The following is a 6,967-nucleotide window of genomic DNA, read 5'->3' as shown; positions in this document are numbered from 1 at the left end:
TCACCAGCCCTCAGCCTGTGGGAGAACGAGGAGCCCACATTTGGGGAGCCATGGAGCAGCAGGCCAGCATCTGGCCTGGGACTGGGCTGCCTGGCCACATACCCTGCTGTTGTAAATCCCACCCCGAGCTGTCTCCACAGGGGCCAGCCGCTGAGGGGTGGAGAAGGCCAGGCAGGGCCGGGCCCCGTGTACTGCTGGGAGCCCGGGCGGCTGTCAGAGGCGTCAAGGTCACCCTTCACCGTGCTGGCCGTGGGCACCCAGGGACCTTTATACGTAGAGTAAGTGTATGTGAGACAGGTGTGTAAGAGAGAGGCTACGTGTGTGTGGACAAAAGGACACGTGTGGAACTGAGCGTAGGTGAGCGTGAGATTGTGCGAGAGCACGTCTGCAGGCGCGTGAAACTGCACGGCAATGATCGTGTCCACGTGAGTGTGTTCCTGTGCGTGTGTGTGAGACTGTGAGGCGAATGTGAGCCTGTGCGTGGCCCTCCATGTGGGACGTGAGAGTCTGCTGTGTGTGCGCCCCCGGGAGCCATGCGGAGGTGGGGAGGTCGGGGCAACAGGCACCTCGTTCTCTCTATCCGGCAGTTTCGTGTCCACTCCCTTGGAAGTGGGTGGCAGGGAGGCGGGAGGAGATTCAGGGCTGGAGGTGAGGGGCCAGCTGCAGCCGAAGCCCTTCTCAGGGGTCAGGGGTCAGGGTATCAGGGCTGCCAGAGGCCCGCAGAGGTCCACCGTCCTAGACTAACGCTCACCTGGGTCCACGGCAGTGCTGAGGGAGGCTGCGTAGACCCTGTGTGCTGCCTCCCTGCCAGGGGCTGTCCGCTGCGCCTGCTGCCCTAGCCCGAGCTGCTCCCGCTGTGTCTCCAGGCCCAGGGTTGGGGGCAAAGAGGGCTCAGGAAAGGCTTGCCAAGCGAGTGACTTTTGGAGCAGCCCTCACTGCCAGCTAGTGCAGAGACTTAAATCCCAATTTGGCCCTTGGAGTGGAGGAGACAGACCAGTGGTCAAAACAAAACAAAGCAAAACTTGGCTGGAGAGCAGGAGGCATGGCCCAAAGGCTCTGCTCTGTTTCAGACCTGCTGTGTGACCCTGAGTAAGTCCCTTGCCCTCTCTGGACGATGGATGAATTAGCCTGGATGCTCTTGAATCTTAAACTCAGAGGGGGCAGTGAGCCCTATCTGATCTCCAAGCTCCAGAGTCAAAGCCCTGTGACCCAGCTGACCAGATTTCTACCTCTAGGTTCCTGAGGGTAGGTACTGAGGGGGATCCAGCATGGGACAGGCACACACTAGGGCCTCAGGAAGTGCCTGAAGAGTTGGAGTGGTGACTCGCGCCCTGTGGGAGAAAGCCACTGGGTCAGTACTCCAGGGGACGGGCTGGGACACACCCCAACTCTAGGCTTGGGAGAGTGACAGAGAATGGGAAGCAGGGCCACTACTAGCCCCTTAGGACTTGTGAGAAGCAGAAAAACGTGCCCCCGGAGGGGGGGGGGTTGACGCATCACAGCCCTGATGGGGCCCTGAAAGTCCTAGGAGCACCTGCCAGGTGCCAGGGAGGGCCTCGGGAACCTTCCCTGCATCCCTCACACCGACCCTCCCGCGAGGGAGGCAGTATTAGCACCGCTTAGGGGACGAGGAAGCGAGGAAGCGAGGAAGCGGAGGCTCCGAGGCGGGCGGCGACCTCGGCAGCAGAACCGCGTCCCTCCCTCTCCGGCAGCAAGGGCCGCGTCCCTCCCGCCCCGCCACCGCCCGGGGCTGACCTCCGCGGGCGGGGCGGGGATTTTCACAGCGCGGCTTCCCGAGAGAGCGGGATTAAGGGGAACTGCTCTGGTGGGCCGGTGGGGAGGCCGGGCGGAAACCCAAAACCTCCGCAGCTGTTTCCAGTTTGCCGCCCGGCTGGCCCGCGTGGGGCGCGCGGCGAGGCAGGCGGCGCACCTCGGAGCACTCTCCTGGCGCTCGCCGCGCCCGCCTCGCGCGTCCTGTCTCTGCGGCTCTCCGTGCTCCACCCGCTCCGCTCCGGGACCGTTTCTTTATCTCACCGGATCAAGGACTTCGTTGAGGTCCCGGTTCCTCGGCCCGGGACCCTGCGCCCGGGTCGGGACCAGAGGGCGCCCGCCCCAGAAGTCATGCCAAGGGCCTTGGAGATGTCCTCGAGCTCCGGGCCAGGCTCTCCTCCCCCGTGTCTCAGATCCCGTTTCCTGGGCCCCTCCTTCACCTGCTTCAACCCTCCACTCCCCAGGTTCACAGCATGGGAGTCTCCATGAGGAGCTAGGTTCCAGTGCTGCCTTCACACTCCACGCTCAAGGCAGGGAGCCTCCACCTCCCAATGATCTCAAACTCAACCCCTGGAGGCAGCTCACACAGGGAAGGGGCGGTATTGGGCTCTGGAGTCAGACAGTCCCGGGTGCAAGTTCTGCTCCACCGTGTCGTAGCTGTGCTCTCCTGGACAAGACGCCCTGAGACTCAGCTACGAAATGAAGCGGGCTTGGGGCAAGCGGCGGGTGCTGTGCCTGGACAGACGGGCTTTCGGATACAGGAGTTGTTGCCGCATCCCTGTCCAGCTCAAGACTCCTGTGAACCACGCCGCCGCTCTCCGGTCCCAGCGCCTTTCCTGGCTCCTTAGCATCTATAGACTAAAACCCACATGGCCCTATGGGCAGTTCAGGCCTTCCGTGATGGCTGTCGAATCTACCTTTCAGGTTCTTATCTCACAAGAACTTGAGAGAAGCTGAAACAACAAACTGTTCTCCCACTACCGTGCCTTTCCTCCTCCTGTAACCTTCACCAGAACACCTCTCCCGCTACTGCCATTTGTCCACGTATTTATGCCACTTAAGGTCTGCAAGGCCTTCCTTGATGCCTTCTGTAGCCATTCAGCCGGAAGAGGGTCACTTACTCATTGCGTCACTTGACCACACAGCTTCATGGTGAAGCTACTTGGTGCCAAGTCCTGAGCCAGGCACTGGGGACACAGAAAGAGCCCGGCCAGCCACGTGCTAGGGTAGCTCCAGTGTGGCGGGCATGGGGATGAATGTCACCCCTGGCGCATGGGCAGGAGCAGGGGGTCTGCCAGAGACAGGAGCCCCAGGGAAAGTGGTGCCGAGGGCGGCTGGCAGTAGGCATGCACGCTCCCCACGTAGCCCTCATCACTTACAACTCCCTGGCAATAGAGGCCCTTGCTTGGGTCCTAGAGATTAGTCACAGGCCAGAAGCCGAAGTCACCAGGTTACCTCTCAGGCAGGAAGACCCTTCGTAAGCAAAGTGGAGGGTGGGGGTGGGGGGGCAGCGGGCAACAGCTCCCACTTGCTCACGTTTAGGCCAAGGAGTTCAACCATACAGATGGGGTGGGAAGCACTGGTTACACCTGCATTGGAGCATTGCTTCTGTGATCACCGAGCTTGAAAACCTGGGCGAGTTCCATAATCTTTTTTTTTTTTTTAAAGCCTCAGTGTCTTTTGGAAAATGAGGATAAAGGAGGTAATATAGAACAGTTCTCAAACCTTAGTATTTCCTGGAGGGCTTGTTAAAACAGACTGCTGTGCCCCATCCCCAGAAATTTGGATCCAGCAGGTCTTTATTTTAAGGTATTAAAGAAGATCCAAATAAATTCAGAGACATGGGAGCAATTAATATATACACACACATATATATACATATATATGTATGTATATATACATACATATATATATAACAATATCTATCTATTATCTACCTATCATCTATCTATCTTGTGGCATATTATTCAGCCATAAAAAAGTAAAATCTTGCCATTTGTGACAATATGGATGGGCCTTGAGTGTATTGTGCTGAACAACTAATATATACATATATACACATATATATGTATATATATACGTATATATATATATAAAACAATATCTATCTATCTATCTATCTATTTAGTGGCATATTATTCAGCCATAAAAAAGTAAAATCTTGCCACTTGTGACAATATGGATGGACCTTGAATGTTTTGTGCTGAACAACTAATATATACATATACATATATATACACACACACATATATGTATATATATACATATATGTATATATAACAATATCTATCTATCATCTATCTATCTTGTGGCATATTATTCAGCCATAAAAATGTAAAATCTTGCCATTTGTGACAATATGGATGGACCTTGAGGGTATTGTGCTAAGTGAAATAAGTCAGAGAAAGATAAGTACCATATAATCTCACTTATGTGTGGAATCTAAAACAAAAATGAAAACAAATTCATAGAGATAGATATAGATATAGAGATAGAGATATAGAGAACAGATTAGTGGCTGACGGAAGTGGGGGTTGTGGGTGGGTTAAATGAGTAAAGGGGGACAAAAGATACAAACTTCCTGTTATAAAATAAACAAGTTATGGACATATACAGCATGGTGACTATAGTTAATAATACCGTATTACATATTTAAAAGTTGTTAAGAGAATAGGTCATAAAAGTTTTCATCACAAAAATTTTTTTTTCGGTAACTGAGGTGATGGATGGTAACTAGACCTACTGTGGTGATCATTTTGCAATATATGCAAATATCAAATCATTATGCTGCACACCTGAAACTGATAAAATGTTATGTGTCAGTTACACTTCAATAAAAAAAGATAATTAGAAGAACCAAATATTGAAAAAAAAAGCCAAGAAAACTCTCAAACTATATTTTAAGGTATTAAAGAAGATCCACATGATGAGAGACATATCGTACGAATGGATAGAAAGAGTCAATGCCATAAAGACGTTGGTTTTCTCTAAATTAATAGTACATTTACTGGAATTAAAATCAAAATCTCAACATCATGTGTGTGTTCTTGTGTGTTTGTGCGTGTGTGCGTATGTAATTTTAAAAGTGCATTCTAAAATTTATATGGAAGAGTTAAGATTTGGTAACAGTTACACAATTGAAGAAAAGAAATAGGGAGGTTAAATTTGCCCTAGCTAAAAGCAAGACTTAAGTTAAAACCTTAGTAATTAAGACATTGTGTACATCTGGAATAGATATGGTTGTGTAAATCAACATTTTTCACTTTCTCCGAGAAATCACCCAAAAGCAACAAAAGGAGTGAAAAACAAACTCTATTTTTGGCAAAACTTGAGGACAGGTATTACCCAAGACTCCCAAATATGTGTAAGAACTGTCCAAAGAAGCTGAGATTAGGATGAAAACAAATAGAAGGAAATGAAGAGAAAGAAGCTCAGAAAAAGATTTCTTTGATGTGATAGCCAGGCAAAAATATTTTTCCAAAAGGTAAGGGGTATATGCAGAGATGCAAAAGCTGTATCACTTGTTTTTAAAAACAGGTGCAATGGGGGCGCCTGGGTGGCTCAGTCGGTTAAGTGTCCGACTTCAGCTCAGGTCATGATCTCACAGTTTGTGAGTTTGAGCCCCGCGTCGGGCTCTGTGGGGACAGCTCAGAGCCTGGAGCCTGCTTCAGATTCTGTGTCTCCCTCTCTCTCTGCCCCTCCCCCGCTTGCGCTCTGTCTCTCTCTCTCAAAAATACATAAACATTAAAAAAAATTTAAAAACGGGTGCAATGAATGAGCTAAAGGGAAAGCCTTCCTGGATCTGATTTTCTTGAGAGAAGCTGGGAGCCAGAATCGTGAGGGTGAAGCCCTTCGTGGAAGCAATTTATTTCTGTGGCAGAAGAGAGATTCTTCTTGTGAAAACCATCCACCCTGGGATTCTCTCTTACTACCCCTTTCTTTTCCTGACCAAAGCATCTTTCTGCCAATGGAAAGCCCAGAAAACAGAATCCAATTCATTTAGTGCTAACCAGGATCTTTAGTGCTATTATCAGGAGTCATAAAAAGGATCTAACAAAGCATCAATACAAAGATACTATAGGAAAAAAGGAGAAAAATATCCAGAAAAGTTTATTGAAGGGCAAGACTCCTCCCTGGAGAAAAGTTTTCAGAGAGCAGATGAAAATTGGGAACACTTTATCACGAATTAAAAAATCCTAATGAAACAATCTTCTCTATGAAGTGAGACAACAAAGCAAAGATAAAAGAACGCAGGGAAGAAGGGAGAAGATCGTTGGAGGAAATAATACATGAACTGGCAAAATTCAAGAAAGAAGTAGAAGAAAACAAGTCCTCTAAAAATGAAGAGAGCTTAGAACACAAAAGAGAAGGGACATTGAGAAAAACCCCACAGTGAGTGACCTAGAGAATAAACACAACAAAAGCAGACAAGCAAACGAACAAAAACGGAAACAAAGATTTTTTAAAAAAGGCTTTGAGACAAAATGCTTAGTGTAGACAATGGACAGTGAGGACCCAACTTACGTGCTTTTGGAGTCCCTAAAGCAGATAACCAAAATAATAGCACCAGATAAATATTTAAGGGTTGGATTCAAGAAGAATTTTTCATGAAATGAAGTAGACTTAACTCTATATATGTATCCAGAATAGTAATTCTAAGCCACAGCTTAGTAAATTTATTCTACTTTAAAGACACAGAAAGAAGTTTTTGGCAACCCAGGCAAGTCTGGGTCACAGATAAGTGGAGAAAGGATCAGAACACACTCAGACTCATTGAGACTAACTTTTAATGTTATTGAACAGTAGAATAACGTCTACTAGGCTCTCAGGAAAGAAAATGACACCCAAGGACTTATATATCCATTCCAACTGCCCTCCAGTTAATAGTCTTTCAATCTTAGAGGCGCCTGGGTGGCTCAGTAGGTTAAGTGCCTGACTCCTGATGTCGGCTCAGGTCATGATCTCACGGTTTGTGAGATTGAGCCCCAGGTCGGGCTCTGTGCTAACAGCGCAGAGCCTGCTTGGGATTCTCTCTCCCTCTCTCTCTGCCTCTCCCCCACTTGCTTTCTCAAATAAACATTAAAACATTTTTTAAAAAGGTTTTCAATTTTAAAGGCCTATAGACAAGCAATTTTGACATGCATGATTTCAGGATGATCAATCAACAGTGAATGAAGGAAACTACAACAAAAAGACT

The sequence above is a fragment of the Lynx rufus genome, unplaced genomic scaffold, assembly GCF_022079265.1.
Source record: "Lynx rufus isolate CCGP_SWC_20201006 ecotype Redwood Valley unplaced genomic scaffold, mLynRuf1.p SCAF_2, whole genome shotgun sequence".
In the NCBI taxonomy this organism is placed as follows: domain Eukaryota; kingdom Metazoa; phylum Chordata; class Mammalia; order Carnivora; family Felidae; genus Lynx; species Lynx rufus.
The sequence above is the reverse complement of the archived record's forward strand: the minus strand, read 5'-3'. Positions refer to the sequence as shown.